This window comes from Meles meles, chromosome 9, assembly GCF_922984935.1.
Source record: "Meles meles chromosome 9, mMelMel3.1 paternal haplotype, whole genome shotgun sequence".
Classification (NCBI taxonomy): Eukaryota; Metazoa; Chordata; class Mammalia; order Carnivora; family Mustelidae; genus Meles; species Meles meles.
In genome coordinates, this window is record NC_060074.1 from 98,275,411 (window position 1) to 98,294,663 (window position 19,253).

Consider the following 19,253-nt stretch of genomic DNA (forward strand, 5'->3'; position numbering starts at 1 on the left):
GACTAAGCTGAAGCCTCCACTTCCAGCCCCTCACCAATTCCAGCTTGGTCTCCGTGCAGACCCTTTGCCAAAACTCCAGCATCCAACAGGCTCTAGAAGTCAACAGTTTTCTTTACTTTTTCTTTTCTTTTCTTTTCTTTTAAGTTTAGCACAACAGAGTTGACGGAAGAACCTGATATAAATCGGTGTGAGGCAACTTATGGTTTTCATGTAATTCATTTGGTGCAGGCGCTTTATATGTTTCGCTTCCGAAATGTGAAGGTATTTGACTATGAGTTACTGCCCCAGGTCCTTCCTGGCAGTGATACATAATATAGAATATATTTCTCTATTAACTACCTGATAAATATAAAATATTCTGACTTACAAAATTCATCTGGTACAAAGGGTTTCGAATAAGAGATTGTAGCTCTGTTCTAAATTTATGAAACCTTCAATCCTGGTGACTAAAATTCACACTTTGTTTTTCTTGTTAGCCTTTAGAAAGAGAGAAAGAGAGAAAGAAAGAAAGAAAAGTAACAACAGACTCTTAACTATGGAGAACAATCTGATGGTTAGCAGAGGGGTTGGGGTGGTGGGGATGAATGAAACAGGTGATGGGGATTAAGGAGGGCTCTTGTGGCGGTGAGCACCCGTGATACACGGAATTGTTGAATCACTATTAATACAGCACCGTATGCTAACTAACTGGAATTAAAATAAAACCTTTAAAACGAATTAATAATAATAGTGTTGGGCATTACAGCAGTGTTTTTCAAACTTGTGTTTTCGTTTTGGGGTTCAGAAAACATCTTCAGATAAAATCTGACCTCAAAAACTGACCCCTTAGCCAAGATGGAAGTCAGGCTCCTCTCCCCAGAGGGGAACCCAGAGATCAGTCTCATGGGTTCTTCCTCCACTTTCTCCAAGATCACCTTTGCTCTGGTGTCGTGACGACCGCTGTGGTAAAGGCTGACAGTTGCTCAGGCTCTAGAGATCCCAAGGAGGGCAAGGGGGCGGCCAGATGTCCTGGAAAGTACCACCAACCAGGCAGAGAGAACCACAATTCCATGACTGGGAAGGGGTTTGTTGTGGTAGTTCTGCTGTTGTTTTGTTCTGGGTTTCTTTTCTGGTCAGATGAACAAGAGATCACATTTAGAACAGAAGGAGAATTAGAGGGAGATTCCTTGGAAGTTCATCGTATTTCAAGATTGAATGTATGAAAGTTCAGGACCACTTGCCTTAAAATGTGTTAACCAATCCCTACTTGGGTTACTTATGTCACTTTCAATGTTTTTGTATAAATAAAACCATAGTGAAGATGTATCCACATACATTATTGTATATTTGTGTTACCATTTCTTTGTGATGAATCCTGAGGGATGTACATGAAAATTTTCTACATAGTGTTGGTTTGTCCTCCAGAAAGATCGTACCAATTTATACCTCAGGTAACCCTTCAAGTCCCTTCATGTCTTGATTTTCAGAGACTTATTAAATCAGTAAATTGTTTCACATGCTTCCTTACTGTTTTTAATTTCTGGAATATTATAATTTTTAAAGTGTCATTGGAATTGAATAAGCACTGAAAAAGGAAGTTTCATCAAAACAAGTGTTTATTTAGTTGCTGGTATTTAATTAAAATATTTAAGATTTAATTCATTAATATTATTTTTAAAATCTCTGATACATCTCTGACTTTATCTTCCTTATTCTTTTACTCCTGATAAGCAATTTCTAGTGAAAGTTTCTCAGAATGGTAATTGTACTTAAAATGGTTATCAAAAACTGCACAAAGTAGACTTATAAAAAATTGTTGTTAACCTAGTTTCCCTACTTTTGCAGGTTTTTTTAAGTGGGTGTTTTTAAGATGAACTGATCTTTTTTTTCCCTCTTTTTTTTTTTTTAAAGATTCTTTATTTTTATTCGACACAGAGAGACACAGAGAGGGAATACAAGCAGGGGGAATGGGAGATGGAGAAGCAGGCTAACTGCCCAGTAGGAAGACTGATGGGGGGCTCGATCCCAGGACACTGGGATCACGATCTGACCCCAAGGCAGACACTTAACAACTGAGTCACCAAGGTGTCCTTCCCTCTATTTTTTTATTATGTGTTTTAAATGCATGCTATCAGGAAAGTGTCTATAAGTGAAATAAAAAAGGACATTTTTTTGTTGTTGTTGAATAAGGCATTTTCTGTAGAAATATTGATGACTAACATAACACCAGAGTCAATTAGAGCCAGCGGGGTGTACCTATGCTACTTTAATTATTAAAGGCTTTTTTCTCACAGTGACTGAATTGTAGAATCGTACACATTTCAAATCGAAGGAAGCTGTAGTTTTCAGACAGTATAAATCTAACAGGATGAAGAGAGAAAAAAATGTTTAAATGCAGGAAAATTATAGAAATCAGATCAATAAATAAAAAGGAAGTCTACTTATGGCCCCCATAATTATGCCTGTGTGAGTGGGGTGATAGATTTTCAGCATGTTCACAGTGAGCTCCTTTTGTGTTCAGTTGCAGTTTTGAAACTGACTATGTGTTACTGAAAAAGATGTGAGAAAATAAACTTCCCTTGTCTTCATAGGACTTATATCTTTCCATCAAAATACAGAATCACAGGGGTGCCTGGGTGGCTTAGTGGGTTAAGCCTCTGCCTTCGGTTCAGGTCATGATTCCAGGGTCCTGGGATCGAGCCTCACACCGGGCTCTCTGCTCAGTGGGGAGCCTGCTTCCTCTTCTTCCTCTGCCTGCCCCTCTGTGATCTCTGTCTGTCAAATAAATAAATAAATAATATTTTAAAAAAAAATACGGAATCAAGATATATATTTGTGTTGTCTGTCTCTGTCTGTCAAATAAATAATTAATTAATATTTTTTTAAAAATACAGACTCAAGATATATATTTGTGTTATTTGGCCAAGTATAATGGTGGGATTCTGGATGATTCTTCTGCCTAGGGCCCATCATCCAATAAGCCTGACTCACAGGTGGGACAGGAGGTTGGGGCACTGAATGAATATTTGGAGCATGACCCAAGCTGGTCTTGTCTTTGAGGTTTAGATGTACACACCAGTGTCTAGTCAACATTCCTCTGTCCATCAGCATGTTTCCCTAGCCAACAAGGATACCGTGAGGCAGAAGTCAGCCTGGGGTGCTCCTAGGCAATCCAGTCCTATTCTAATAATCTAGCCACTGGAGAGAAAGGTAGGACCGATAGCAATTTTTTTGCTCAAGGTTTTGGAAAAGTTTCTTGACACGTTGAAACTGTCATGAGATTTGCATTACTGTGCCTGCATGTGTGTGTGTCTGTGCGTCTGTGTGTGTTATCAACTAGGCTGCATGTCTGTCAACTTACTGAGATTTAGTTTGTTAAAACGAATGATAAGACATGTTGACATCACGAGCTCCCTGGTATGATGCGCTGAGGACACAACATTATATCTGAGGTGTCGCAAAAAACGGATAGCTGTAGTCCAGTCATGAGGGGGAGAAAGGGTCAGATGAACCTGAACTAAGTAAAAGACATCTGAGGAAATGGCTAGTTGATACTATTCCAAAGTGTCAAAAACAAGAAAGACAGGGAATGGCTAAAGAACTGTTACTGACCAGAAGAGTCTAAGGAGAGGTAGCAACTAGGGGCAAAGTGGGCTCCCAGCTGGGATCTGGCACAGAAGAACGGCAGTCTTGGAAAAACTGGTGAAACTGGAGTGAGATCTTTAGGTAAGAGTATGGCACCCATATTAATTTTCTGGTTCTTACCATCCTGCTGTATTTATGCAGTATGTTAACATCAGGGACAGCTGGAATACAATGGGGAAATCTGTACTATTTCCGCCATTCTTCACTAAGTCCAAAGTTAGTTCAAAATAAAAAGGTTTTCAAAGGGGCACCTGGGTGGCTCAGTGGGTTAAAGCCTCTACTTTCGGCTCAGGTCATGATCTCAGGGTCCTGGGATCAAACCCCACATCGGACTCTCTGCTCAGTGGGGAGTCTGCTTCCTCCTTTCTCTCTCTGCCTGCCTCTCTGCCTACTTATGATCTCTCTCTCTCTCCCTTTGTCAAATAAATAAATAAAATCTTTAAAAAAAAGGTTTTCAAAAACATATTTTTCATAGAACCACTTCTAGGTTCCTTCAGACACTTCAAGTGGTTCATTCTTAAATCATTCTAATAAGACTCGACATTTATCCTCAATGAACTTAGGCTTGTTAGTGTAAATCAGTTGCCCCAGCGTATCGTGGTTAGAGCATTGGAGTCAGGAACACAAGGTTTCAAAGTCCAGTTCTGCCACCTGCCAGATGTTTGACCTTGAGAAATTACTTACCTTTGCTGGGCCTCCGTCTTCTCGTCTTTAAGTGTGGAATGATGATGATGACGATGATGATGATGGGGAGGATGCTGTTGATGGTTCTGTTGCTGCTGCTGATGCTAATCCCTGCTTCATGGGAGAGCTGAGAACATTCGGCTAAGTCCCATTTAACAAGTACTTAGCACAGTAGCTGGGACCTAATAAATACTTTATACACACTGGCTATTGCTCCTGATGTTGTTGCTGTTCAAATCTCTTTTCCTTTACTCAGCAGTAAAATGTAAATAATGCACCAAGTTACAAGGATAAAACAAGCTATTGTGTTCAAAGCAGCTCCTTGGCACAGAGCCCTTGCCAAATAAGATGTAGGTACTAGTATCATCCATCCAGGCAGCCAGCCATTCTTCTTTCCATCCATCACTCATTCACCTAAATAAAACCCCACCCACTATTAGGGGGGAGTCTCCTATGTGCTGGAGATTGGCGAGTCTTTAATGTGCAAAGCAGGGCTATTAATCATGGAACAGGCAGAGCGATCCTAACAGCATGTATCTTCTGCATGTGTAGCACATTACAATCCGTGAACAGCTTTTCCATACGGTATTTCCTAACGTACATCGGGCAGCACGGGCTGCGATTGCTCTCTACTAATGTGGAGACTGAAAATGAGGGTTGCGAGGTGATGCTCCATCCTTGCTTATGTGACCCAGCAGGGGGCTGATAAACTTTCCCAGGGAAGGGCTCCATGGTAAATATGTTGGCTTAGGGGCTGGACGATCTCTGTTGATGCTGTTCCCCCCTGAACAAGGGGAGATGACAGCCACAGACAACAGGTAAACAGATGCATGCCACCGTGTTCCAACACAGCTGGACTGACAGAACCAGCAGCGCCCAGATGTGTGGACCCTTGAACCTGTCAGAGGTGAAGCAGTTACTCAGTTTTAGATTTCTGACTCCAAACCCAGGCATTTCATGAAGTTCTGCTGCATCATTTCAGCAGAGACCTGCAATGTGCCTCTGAAGCTTCGCTTCCCAGAAATGATCATCTCATCCCTCTTGATGTATCCTGCTTCTTGGTCTTCAAGCAATATGTGTTAAACACCCAGCTGAAATCCAGGTTCTCTCAGTCTTGTTGCCATTTTTCAGAACACGAGAAGGGGAGCTGTTCTCAGGGAGCCCCTGTAACTCTGAGTGACCATTGATTTTTTTTCTTTTTTTTTAATTAATTAATTAATTTTTTCAGCATAACAGTATTCATTGTTTTAGGATCACACCCACTGCTCCATGCAATACGTGCCCTCCCTATTACCCACCACCTGGTTCCCCCAACCTCCCACCCCCGCCCCTTCAAAACCCTCAGGTTGTCTTTCAGAGTCCATAGTCTCTTATGGTTTGCCTCCCCTTCCAATTTCCTCAACTTCCTTCTCCTCTCCATCTCCCAATGTCCTCCATGTCATTTGTTATGCTCCTTAGATTTCTTTTCTAATTGTCACACACCCTCTTTTATTTATTTTTTAAAAGATTTATTTATTTATTTATTTATGTATTTATTTATTTATTTGTTTGTCTGTTTGTTTGAGAAAGAGTGTGTGTGCATGCCAGCAGGTGGAGGGGTAGAGGAAGAGAATCTTCAAGCAGACTCCCTGCTGAGTGGGGTGCCAGACTCGGGGCTCCGATCCCACCACCCCTAGATCATGACCTGAGCCAAAACCAAGAGTCAGATACTCAACACTCTGAGCCACCCAGGTGCCCCATACACCGTCTCTTAGAAGAATACATTCTATAAATGACCTTTTTTGAACGGGGGTCAGCCTAGAAAGTGATTCATAGTTTCTAAATGCAGCTTTTTACTTTGACTTTGAAAATTAAAAAAAGAAAAAAATTCTGAAATGTTCTTAAAAATAAGTACATTTTCCTGCTTTTAATATAGACCCCTCTCTGACTTGTCATGACTCTGCAGTGATTGCCTGCAATGCCTCCACCATCCCATCTGAAGTCTGTTTATTACCCCAGGGTCTAATTTATTGTTGAGACTTGGATTTCCGCAGAGAAGCTTGCTGATCTCCCTTGGGATCTCTTCACTTATCTGGGGCTTCGTGTTTCCCTCTTCTTTTCGATCTGGAGATTATTTGCCTTGATAGCAAAGGGACGAGTGATACAAGAATTGAATGAACCTGCTTTCTCCTTAGCTTCTATATTAGCATGATATCACCTGCTCAAGCAGTAAGTCAATTCCATCTTTCTCTCATCTGACTCTAAACAGAGTCGTAACCTGATACCCTGTCGATTTCACCAGGTTTTGTAAGCCATGGCTTAGCCTGGACTTTTTGACACTTTTTTACAGATTTGTTCCTTTCTTCCTTGATCATTTGTTTTTCTTTTCACACATCTTGTTGCTCATTGGTCTCATTTAATTACAGAACCAGATAAAATTCATGAATTGAATGACAGATGGTGCTGTTTTGCTGAAACATTTGCTAGACCTGTACCTTGACTGAGGCCTTCTCTGATCCTTTCGTTAGGAGTAGTTTCTTCGGCATTTGGTTGCCTTGTACAGTCTAGTGATGGAAGATGACTGAGCTGTCTTTTCAGTTCTACCCTTCAAGCTACATAATATTTGTTAGTTTCATGTGTGACTACATAGTTTTTACCTTTACTTGTGACAGGGACATCCCATTAAGTCTACCTCTGTTCTTTTTATATTAACTTATTTTTAATTTAATTTTTTAAATTTTTTAAAAATTAAATAATTTATTTTTTCAGCGTAACAGTATTCATTGTTTTTGCACAACACCCAGTGCTCCATGCAATACGTGCCCTCCCTATTACCCACCACCTGGTTCCCCCAACCTCCCACCCCAGTCCCTTCAAAACCCTCAGGTTGTTTTTCAGAGTCGATAGTCTCTTATGGTTCGCCTCCCCTTCCAATTTCCCTCAACTTCCTTCTCCTCTCCATCTCCCAATGTCCTCCATGTCATTTGTTATGCTCCATAAATAAGTGAAACCAATGATACCTGACTCTCTCTGCTTGACTTATTTCACTCAGCATAATCACTTCCAGTCCCGTCCATGTTGCTACAAAAGTTGGGTATTCATCCTTTCTTTTTCTTTTTTTTTTATAAACATATAATGTATTTTTATCCCCAGGGGTACAGGTCTGTGAATCACCAGGTTTACACACTTCACAGCACTCACGATAGCACATACCCTCCCCAATGTCCATAACCACCTCCCCCTCTCCCAACCCCACCTCCCCCCAGCAACCCCCAGTTTGTTTTGTGAGATTAAGAGTCATTTATGGTTTGTCTCCCTCCCAATCCCATTTTGTTTCATTTATTCTTCTCCTATCCCCCTAACCCCCCATGTTGCATTTCCATGTCCTCATATCAGGGAGATCATATGATAGTTGTCTTTCTCCAATTGACTTATTTCCCTAAGCATGATACCCTCTAGTTCCATCCATGTCGTCACAAATGGCAAGATTTCATTTCTTTTGATGGCTGCATAGTATTCCATTGTGTATATATACCACCTCTTCTTTATCCATTCATCTGTTGATGGACATGTAGGTTCTTTTCATAGTTTGGCTATTGTAGACATTGCTGCTATAAACATTCGGGTACACGTGCCCCTTCGGATCACTGCATTTGTATCTTTAGGGTAAATACCCAGTAGTGCAATTGCTGGGTCATAGGGTAGTTCTATTTTCAACATTTTGAGGACCCTCCATGCTGTTTTCCAGAGTGGTTGCACCAGCTTGCATTCCCACCAACAGTGGAGGAGGCTTCCCCTTTCTCCGCATCCTCGCCAGCATCTGTCATTTCCTGACTTGTTAATTTTAGCCATTCTGACTGGTGTGAGGTGATATCTCATTGTGGTTTTGATTTGTATTTCCCTGATGCCGAGTGACGTGGAGCACTTTTTCATGTGTCTGTTGGCCATCTGGATGTCTTCTTTGCAGAAATGTCTGTTCGTGTCCTCTGCCCATTTCTTGATTGGATTGTTTGTTCTTTGGGTGTTGAGTTTACTAAGTTCCTTATAGATTTTGGACACTAGCCCTTTATCTGATATGTCGTTTGCAAATATCTTCTCCCATTCTGTCAGTTGTCTTTTGGTTTTGTTAACTGTTTCCTTTGCTGTGCAAAAGCTTTTGATCTTGATGAAATCCCAATAGTTCATTTTTGCCCTCGCTTCCCTTGCCTTTGTCGATGTTCCTAGGAAAATGTTGCTGCGGCTGCGGTCAAAGAGGTTGCTGCCTGTGTTCTCCTCAAGTATTTTGATGGATTCCTTTCTCACATTGAGGTCCTTCATCCATTTGCGTCTATTTTCGTGTGTGGTGTAAGGAAGTGGTCCAATTTCATTTTTCTGCATGTGGCTGTCCAATTTTCCCAGCACCATTTATTGAAGAGGCTGTCTTTTTTCCATTGGACATTCTTTCCTGCTTTGTCGAAGATGAGTTGACCATAGAGTTGAGGGTCTATTTCTGGGCTCTCTATTCTGTTCCACTGATCTATGTGTCTGTTTTTGTGCCAGTACCATGCTGTCTTGATGATGACAGCTTTGTAATAGAGCTTGAAGTCCGGAATTGTGATGCCACCAACTTTGGCTTTCTTTTTCAACATTCCTTTGGCTATTCAAGGTCTTTTCTGGTTCCATATAAATTTTAGGATTATTTGTTCCATTTCTTTGAAAAAAATGGATGGTATTTTGATAGGGATTGCATTAAATGTTTAGATTGCTTTAGGTAGCATAGACATTTTCACAATATTTATTCTTCCAATCCAGGAGCATGGAACATTTTTCCATTTTTTTGTGTCTTCCTCAATTTACTTCATGAGTACTTAATAGTTTTCTGCATATAGATTCGTAGCCTCTTTGGTTAGGTTTATTCCTAGGTATCTTATAGTTTTGGGTGCAATTGTAAATGGGATTGACTCCTTAATTTCTCTTTCTTCTGTCTTGTTGTTGGTGTACAGAAATGCAACTGATTTCTGTGCATTGATTTTATATCCTGACACTTTACTGAATTCCTGTACAAGTTCTAGCAGTTTTGGAGTGGAGTCTTTTGGGTTTTCCACATATAGTATCATATCATCTGCGAAGAGTGATAGTTTGACTTCTTCTTTGCCGATTTGGATGTTTTTAATTTCTTTTTGTTGTCTGATTGCTGAGGCTAGGACTTCTAGTGCTATGTTGAATAGCAGTGGTCATAATGGACATCCCTGCCGTGTTCCTGACCTTAACGGAAAAGCTTTCAGTTTTTCTCCATTGAGAATGATTTTTGCAGTGGGCTTTTCATAGATGGCTTTGATGATACTGAGGTATATGCCCTCTATCCCTACACTTTGAAGAGTTTTGATCAGGAAGGGATGCTGTACTTTGTCAAATGCTTTTTCAGCATCTATGGAGAGTATCATATGGTTCTTGTTCTTTCTTTTATTAATGTCAAATTAGACCCTTTGAGTATGATATAGTGTCCTTCCTCATCTCTTATTATAGTCTTTGTCTTAAAATCTAATTGATCTGATATAAGGATTGCCACCCCAGCTTTCTTCTGATGCCCATTAGCATGGTAAATTGTTTTCCACCCCCTCACTTTAAATCTGGAGGTGTCTTCACGTCTAAAATGAGTTTCTTGTAGGCAACATATTGATGGGTTTTGTTTTTTTATCCATTCTGATACCCTGTGTCTTTTGATTGGGGCATTTAGCCCATTAACATTCAGGGTAACTATTGAGAGATATGAATTTAGTGCCATTATTAGCCTGTAAGGTGACTGTTACTGTATATTGTCTCTGTACCTTTCTGATCTACTACTTTCAGTCTCTCTCTTTGCTTAGAGGACCCCTTTCAATATTTCCTGTAGAGCTAGTTTGTTGTTTGCAAATTCTTTCAGTTTTTGTTTGTCCTGGAAGCTTTTTATCTCTCCTTCTATTTTCAATGATAGCCTAGCTGGATAGAGTATTCTTGGATGCATGTTTTTCTCATTTAGTGCTCTGAATATATCATGCCAGCTCTTTCTGGCCTGCCAGGTCTCTGTGGATAAGTCTGCTGCCAATCTAATATTTTTACCATTGTATGTTACAGACTTCTTTTCCTGGGCTGCTTTCAGGATTTTCTCTTTGTCACTAAGACTTGTACATTTTACTATTAGGTGACGGGGTGTGGACCTATTCTTGTTGACTTTGAGGGGGGGTTCTCTGCAACTCCTGGATTTTGATGCTTGTTCCCTCTGCCATATTAGGGAAATTATCTCCAATAATTCTCTCCAATAGACCTTCTGCTCCCCTCTCTCTTTCTTCTTCTTCTGGAATCCCAATTATTCTAATGTTGTTTCGTCTTATGGTGTCACTTATCTCTCGAATTCTCCCCTCATGGTCCAGTAGCTGTTTGTCCCTCTTTTGCTTGGCTTCTTTATTCTCTGTCATTTGGTCTTCTGTATCACTAATTCTTTCTTCTGCCTCATTTATCCTAACAGTCAGAGCCTCCATTTTTGATTTCACCTCATTAATAGCTTTTTTGATTTCAACTTGGTTAGATTTTAGTTCTTTAATTTCTCCAGAAAGTGCTTTTATATCTCCAGAGAGGGTTTCTCTAGTATCTTCCATGCCTTTTTCGAGCCCGGCTAGAACGTTCAGAATCGTCATTCTGAACTCTAGATCTGACATATTACCCATGTCTGTGTTGATTAGGTCCCTAGCCTTCAGTACTGCCTCTTGTTCTTTTGTTTGTGATGATTTTTTCCGCCTTGTCATTTTGTTCAGATAAGAGGATATGAAGGATCAAATAAAATACTAAAAGGGTGGCAAAGACCCCAGAAAAATGCACTGTAACCAAATCGGAAGAGACCCCAAATTGTGGGGGGGAGAGAGAAAGGGGATAAAAAGAGGTTCAGGAAAAAAAAAAAGAAAAAAATTTAAAAAATAAAACAAATAAAGAAAAATTATAAAAAAGAAAGAAAAATATATATTTTAGATAAACTAGTCAAAAAACGTTAAAAAAGAAAAGGGTAAAAGTTTTAAAATATTTAGCAGAAGAAGAAAAAAGAAAGAAAAAAAATGAAAAAAAAAATTTGAATTAACCTCAAGACTAAAGAATCATGGGGAGAAAGCCATGAGTTCCGTGATTTGCTTTCTCCTCCTCTGGAATTCTGCTGCTGTCTTAGGTATTGAACCTGCTTTCCTTGATAGATGAACTTTGCCCTGGCTGGATATTTTGTTGCTCTTCTGGTGGAGGGGCCTGTTGTAGTGACTCTCAAGTGTCTTTGCCCAAGGCGGAATTGCACCGCCTTTACCAGGGGCGGGATTAAGTAATCGGCTCAGGTTCGCTTTTGGGAGCTTCTGTTCCCTGAACGCTTTCCGTAGAGTTCCGGAGGACGGGAATGAAAATGGTGGCCTCCTAGTCTCCAGCCCGGAGGAGCTGAGAGCCCGGGGCCCCACTCCTCAGTGCGCCCCCAGAGGACAGCGCCCAATCACTCCCATATCCCCAGCCTCCAGCTACGCTCCAAGCTCACCCAGCCCGCAACCAGTTCAAGGTAACCCCGAGCTGAGAGTTCAGCTCTCGGCTCTGTCTCTGTAGCCGGTTTCTCCGTTCTAATACCTGCGAGCTCTGCGACACTCCGACCCCCGATCCTTCTGTGACCCTGCAGGACCTGGGGCCACGCTGACCCTGCGTGGGTCTTCACCCCGGTTTAGCCTCTGGAGCAATGTCCCTCAGTCGAACAGACTTTTAAAAGTCCTGATTTTGTGCTCCGTTGCTCCGCCGCTTGCCGGGAGCCAGCCCCTCCCCCACGGTCTATCTTCCCGTCGTTTTAGATTCACTTCTCCGCCAGTCCTGCCTTTCAGAAAGTGGTTGATTTTGTTTTTCTAGAATTGCTGTTCTTCTTCTCTTCGATCTCCCATTGGATTTGTAGGTGTTTGCAATGTTTAGATAAGCTATCTAGCTGATCTCCTGCTACCTGATGTAGTCTCAGGCTGCTACTTCTCCGCCATCTTGACTCCTCCCCCTAATTTTTTAAATTTTTTAAAAAATTTTTTATAAACATATAATGTATTATTAGCCCCAGGGGTACAGGTCTGTGAATCGCCAGGTTTACACACTTCACAGCACTCACCAATATCCATAACCCCATAACCTCACCACCCTCTCCCTACCTCCCTGCCCCCGGCAACCCTCAGTTTGTTTTGTGAGATTAAGAGTCCCTTATGATTTGTCTCCCTCCTGATCCCATGTTGTTTCATTTATTCTTTTCCTACCCCTCAACCCCCCATGTTGCATCTCCACTTTCTCCTATCAGGGAGATCAATTGACTTATTTCTCTAAGCATAATACCCTCTAGTTCCATCCACATCATCACAAATGGCAAGATTTCATTTCTTTTGATGGCTGCATAGTATTCCATTGTATGTATATATACCACATCTTCTTTATCCATTCATCTATTAGCTTTTAATAAGGCCATCATGAATAAAAGTACAAACAAGACTCTGGACCACAGGGCAGTATTTGATAAGAATTTCTTCATTAATACATTCAGAATAGGCTTGGCATTCCTTTTTATGCCACTAAACAGAAATAAAATGTTTGAAGGTAATTATTAAAATTCTGTGGGTCCATAAAAAGAGGATTTTGGACACTGAGGAAATCCTGAATCTCTATTTGCTCTTATACTGAAGGACTCTTGGCTGAGACAACCAAATCCTCCCGACTTTTTCTAAACCTCCAGCCATTTGCTCTTCAAACGATCCTCTTTCTCTACTAGACGTTATTGAACTGGACACGACTGCTTACATGCTCAGATTCTTTCATTCTCTTTGCTGAGTTTTAAAGCCACCCGAGATTTCATTGCCAGTGTCGCTGCTTTTCTCACTGCTCTACTGGAATTCAGAGTGGGGTATTTGTTTTGGGTTGTGGTGGGTGAGGCTCTCCCTCTCACCTCAGATGCATGCTCCCAGAAAAGGGGGCCCTGCTTAGCCATGTGACAGGAGCCCATCTGCCTCTGAAGCCTCGCAAGAAATCTCAGGTCACCACCACGGGACCTTGTCTGCTGCTTGGGGTTGACCGTTGCCATGTTGCGCCTGCCATTTGCAAGAGGGTGCTGAAATCTCCCTCTGAACTGGTCATTTTTTCCTTCCATGAGAAGACCCCAAAAGCATTTGTTAGCTCCGGTTTCTGAGGCTGAGTTCCTTCTTGACTCTTCTAGCTCTTCTATGCAACAGCCTTTTGAGACTGGATTTACTATCTGTTCTCATTCTTAACAAAAGCTATCTCCTATTTTCTTCCATGAATGCTCTTCTACTGTGTCTGGAAGCACTTCTCCCTTCTAATCAATTGGGGCACAGAGAACATCCCCCATGGTCTATCACCTGTCACTTTAAAGACACTAACTGGCATGTCCCATGTGGACAATCCTCAGACTCTGGGGAGAAGGTACGTGACTCACTGTATTACCACCCGTGCAGTGAAAGGAGCCCCTTGCTGTCCTCAGCTGGTGCTTGACTAATCTGGAGTTTATATCAGGGCACCTAATTCTACGGAGCCCTGACGTGCAGACTCCCTCTCTGCCATGGCTGCTTAATGGTTTCCTTTTTACCCTTCCTTTATCACAGTCTGATAGTAGGCAGTTTCATGATGTTTTTTGTTTGTTTGTTTGTTTAAGATAGATTTATTTATTTATGTAAGTATTTATCTATTACTTATTTATATGAGAGAGAGAAAGAGAGAAGGAGAAATGGGGGTAGAGGGACAGAGAGAGAGAGAGGGAGAGAGAGAACCTCAAGCAGACTCCCTGCTGAGCACAGAGCTGGACGCGGGGCTTGATCTCAAGACTCTGAGACCATGACCTGAGCTGAAACCAAGAGTTAAGAGCTTAATCCATTGAGCCACACCGGTGCCCCTTTGATGTCTACCTTTCCTCTACCTTCCTCCCATTCTTTCCTGTTCTTTCTCTTCTTTGCCTTAGTCATTTACAGGTTACTCACCAGCCCTGATTTATACAAAATAATACCAGTGTTACCTTTAGAAGGACCACACAAGCACCGGCTCTGATCGAACCTGTCCCAGAGCATCTCACTCAATCCCTCCAGCTGTTCACCCTCCCTCTCGTCTCCTTGTTCTTTCTGCTCCTATCAGCAGATAGATATCTGATATCAGAATATCAGATATTCAAATATCTGGGTTTCTCTCTGGGTACCCGTGATGGGAAATTATCCTGAGTGAAGATCATTCATCCTTTCCAGAACTGGTTGTTTGGGAAATTAGTAACTTGAGTGTGTTTTCAGACAAAGTGTGGACTCAGAATTGTTTCTATAATTAGTCTGCCTTTCATGTGAAAGTTGACTTCTCTGACTTCTGTATTTAACCTCTGGATGGTGCTCTCCTGATAGCAAACTGCTGGATTCCTCAAAATTCTCTCCCCTCTCAGCGGACTTAAGAATGCTCCTCTCCAAAGATCAGTCATGATTCTGAAATCAACTTTGCCAATCTAGAGGCAAGGAGAAGGATGTATGTGAGTTGTCTAATGATAATCGATATGATATTTCAGGACTTCTTCTGTCTGGGGCTGATGGTGGGGAGTTCAGGCAAGAAAGATAAAATCATGACCTTTTTGGGTGGTGTGAACTTTGCTTTCTATTGTTCAGATCCACTCATTAGTCCAAATTGCCTTTGACTAATGTCAAATAATAAGTTTCACTCTTGGCTCCCACCTTGAAATGTCTTCAACAATATAAAGACAGATAAATGATTTCTAATAAGCTTGCTATATTTGTCCTTAATTTGGCACAAAGAGTTGAATACAATCTCTAAAATTACATTTTCTGGGGCACCTGTGTGGTTCAGTGGGTTAAAGCCTCTGCCTTCAGCTCAGGTCATGATCCCAGGGTCCTGGGATCGAGCCCTACATCGGGCTCTCTGCTCAGCGGGGAACCAGCTTCCTTCTCTCTCTGCCTGCCTTTCTGCCTACTTGTGATCTCTGTCTGTCAAATAAATAAAATCTTAAAAAAAATAAAAATACAAATAAAATTACATTTTCTGGACGCGGGGGTGGCTCAGTCAGTTAAGCATCAGCCTTCAGCTCAGGTCATAATCCCAGGGTCCTGGATTGAGTCCCATGTTAGGCTCCTTGCTCAGTGGGGTGCCTGCTTCTCCCTCTCCCTTCCCCCTTTCTTGCTCACAGCTCATGCTCTCTCTTTCTCTCTCTCTCTCAATCTGTGTGTGTGTCATTTGCACACATGCACTGTCTCTCTCAAATAAATAAAATCTTAAAAAAACAAAAAATAAATAAAATTACATTTTCTAAGTGACGATAAAACCAAAACATATATCATACAATTAGTGATAGAATTCTAAGAGATGTAATTGTAAAAGAACTTCTGTGGGATTTCTTCCTAAAGGAAGCAGGCAAGAATCTTGCCGCTTTTCAAAAAAGTACTGTAATGGAAGTTTTTCCTTAATCATCAGAAATTGGTCCGGCTGTACTGTAGTGCTTCATCTTAGTGAATTCAGTAACTTTTCTGATTGTGTTATTTATAAAATGACTTTTGCTTATAGATATTCAAATATATGCAGTTGGTTATAATCCCAGAGAAAATAAGGGAGTGAGGAGAATGGATACCTGAGTCATTAGTATGGAGAATTATCTCAAACATAACAGATTTCTTCATGACAAATCACACAAAATCTCCATAGCAACTTCACATAATTATGCATATGATTTCAGCACAGTAAGAAAACTATACTCAGAAGAACTTGTAAAAACTAGTGATATACAGTGACATGGATGTGTGGGTAGATGGCACACAGGAAGATTACGGGGGCAATTCTAAGATGTGAAAAATGCACAAAGGACAAAAAAGATTGCCCACTTTGTGCTTTGGAGAATACTGATTCAGTCACTGCATCGTCTGGAAATTGGAGACTGGGGGCCACAGTATTCATTGATAATAGGACGTCCCAGCTAGAACCACCATTGCTGAAGGAATGTTATCATTTCTATTATGTTTTTTTCTGAGTTTATCACCACTGTAAGAAAATCTTTCTAAGCAATATATTGGCATACTAAATTGACATAGAGAGATGATTTTATATGATTTTTTTAATTTATAAAACTTGCTAGCGCTCTTAAATTAAAAAGAGCTGTAGAAGCACTCCAGATACGCAAATAATAGCAAGTTTAGTTACTACAAAACATAACTGGTTTCATGCAAATATTTCTTACAATCTAAATAATGATTTTTCACAAGTGTTAATTCACATTGTTAACTCACACTTGGGTTTATTTCCCACCTGACTCCTCCTTATAACATTATTTACTAATTGTTCAGTGTCAGTAATATAGCTTTTGTTAATGCCCATTTATAAAATGTTGCTGCCTTTATATATTAGTAGCTATATTAATCAATTTCTATAAGAAAAGAGGATGGTAATTTCTGGAAACTCCAGGCCACAACAGAGCTTTGCAAGATTAGGCAGCGTTGATGGGGAAGAGCAAGAGAATGTTACTTACTCAATTTGGTGCAGTGCATATTAATTCCACTGACTCTGACTTCACAGTGGGTGCCAGAAGCCAAAAGATGACTTTGGCATAGTTTGTGTAATGGGAATATTGAGAATGTAGAGTCAGAAACAGACATGTGATTAGTGAATTTCAATATAATGGAACAGATGCTGAGATACACTCCAGGCTTATAATGGACTATAACTGAAGGACATGTAACCAAGAATCCTTTAGAGAAGACTTGATGCATTTTTTTTTATTTCTTATTTTTTATAAACATATAATGTATTTTTATCCCTGGGGGTACAGGTCTGTGAATCGCCAGGTTTACACACTTCACAGCGCTTACCATAGCACATACCATCCCCAATGTCCATAACCCCCCTCTCCCAACCCCACCTCCCCCAACCCCACCTCCCCCCAGCAACCCCCAGTTTGTTTTGTGAGATTAAGAGTCACTTACGGTTTGTCTCCCTCCCAATCCCATCTTGGCATCTTAAAGGGAAAAAGTGTCACCGAGGTTGAGAAAGGGAAGGATAGCATGCCACACTACAGAGATTGTATGAGCAAACGTCCAGAGGGGTGAACTAATGCAATGTTTCCAGTGAGGCAACAACTACCACTTTGGTGTGATTGGAGCTTAAGTTCAGGAGTGGAGGGCTTGGAGGGCTTGGATCTGGAGGAGGGATACTATTCAAGTCAGGTCTTTTATGACAAGCAGATGATCAAAAACAGTTGCTCTTAAAAAAGATAGGAGCTGGGGTGCCTGGGTGGCTCAGTGGGTTAAGCCTCTGCCTTCGGCTCGGGTCATGATCTCAGAGTCCTGGGATCGAGCCCCACATTGGGCTCTCTACTTGGCGGGAAGCCTGCTTCCCCCTCTATCTCTGCCTGCCTCTCTGCCTGCTTGTGATCTCTCTCTCTCTTTCTCTGTCAAATAAATACATAAAATCTTAAAAAATAAAAACAAAAACGACCTTCTGCCGTACTGATGTGTTTTGAGCAAGCTAGTGACAGAACCCAATTTGCATGTTAGACAGATGCTAACTCCATTCTGGAGAGTGGAATGAGGTTGGATGGGGGGAGCAAACTAAATACAGAAAGATTGCTCAAGAGGTCATTTTTGAAGCACAGACTTTTCCAGTGATTGAACCCCTTTGTCTCAAGTATTACGGAGCAAAGAGAAGCTGAGGCCCCATTTGCACCCTCTGTAACCATGAAGATCATTACTTCAATTATTTTGAGAGTGATATTAACTATGTCCTGTTAACATTAAAATGTTAATTAAATTGGTTTCATACTGTATTATAGAAATATTTTCATTTGTAGGATAAATTTAGTCCATTTCTCTGCTTTGAAGCAGAATATCTAAGTGATTACGGACGCTTAAGAGTTTATTTTATTTTGAAGGCTATAAGAAAAATGTATTTTCACTTAAGAGTGTGTGTGTGTGTATGTATGGCCCAACTATTAGGAAAAAGTGTTAGGTGACCATAGTTTGGGAAGAATGGACAAGACATAAGGGGTGGAAAAGCATGTAATAATTTTTTCATCTGTCTTTCAAACTTTTCTTTTAATATGGAATGTGTCACGAATTCATGTGTCTTCTTAGTTTAGGGGCCGCACAAATCTTCTCTGCATCATTCTAATTTTAATATATGTGCTGCTGGAGCGAGCACTCTGTCAAACATTTCTGAGGGCTTACGAGGTGACAGGAACTGTTCTGAGCAAGAATAAGGCAATCATGTGCAAAGCAGCCAGGAACCTTGCCCTTATAGAAATTGCAATCTAGCAGATATGTCCCATAATGCCATTTATGCAGGCCTTGCTTTTCAAGTTGAGCAGGACTCTCAGTTTCTTGGCATTTTCCAGCTGTCCACCAAGTGTCCTTGAATCGTGTGAGAAGAAATGTTGACAATGAGCATAGATTTCCGGACTCCCTAGAAAATAGCATAAAGGTCTCCCTACCTCATTCATTTTAATGCAAATACTAACTTTATGCTGTCTCCTGTTATCCCTAAGCCCTAATTTAAAAAGTATAATAGTCAGACTCTAACTTTAATCATAAAATTTAGTTATCTATCAAGAAGTATAAATATTTGTTTTTGACTCCTGGATAAATGACTTTCTAATCTGTGAGAAACAGGACTTTCTCCAAATTGAAACAGAAGTAATTAAATTCCCAAATGTGCAATATTGTCTTGATCTGGTGATTCAGCCCTGAGATGCCCTCACCTACGTCCTTTGCTTTAGTTCTCATTCAGCTGTATGATCCTTCGACTCTGGGAGTTCGGTGAATTGGCCAGAAAATCAGAGCTCAGTCTTTGCATTCATGCCACCTGTCTTTCCCCTAGCAAGGACAGTAGAGCTGCAGGGAAAGTGGTAAAAATGGTGATGAAATGTTCCATTTTGTTCCTTCCTTACATAGTCAGTATTCATCTTATATTGTTAACTCTGCACACATAGG

General features: G+C 40.8%; 1 protein-coding gene and 1 non-coding gene across 5 annotated transcripts in view; one reads left to right on the plus strand and one right to left on the minus strand.

Annotated features, from left to right (window-relative positions):
- Nucleotides 1–19,253, plus strand: part of NCKAP5 (NCK associated protein 5) — a 977,613-nt gene that overhangs the window by 287,306 nt on the left and 671,054 nt on the right. The window lies entirely within an intron of this gene.
- LOC123951259 lies at nt 18,359–18,465 on the minus strand. The gene has a single exon (XR_006820406.1). It is a non-coding gene; the product is annotated as a U6 spliceosomal RNA (small nuclear RNA).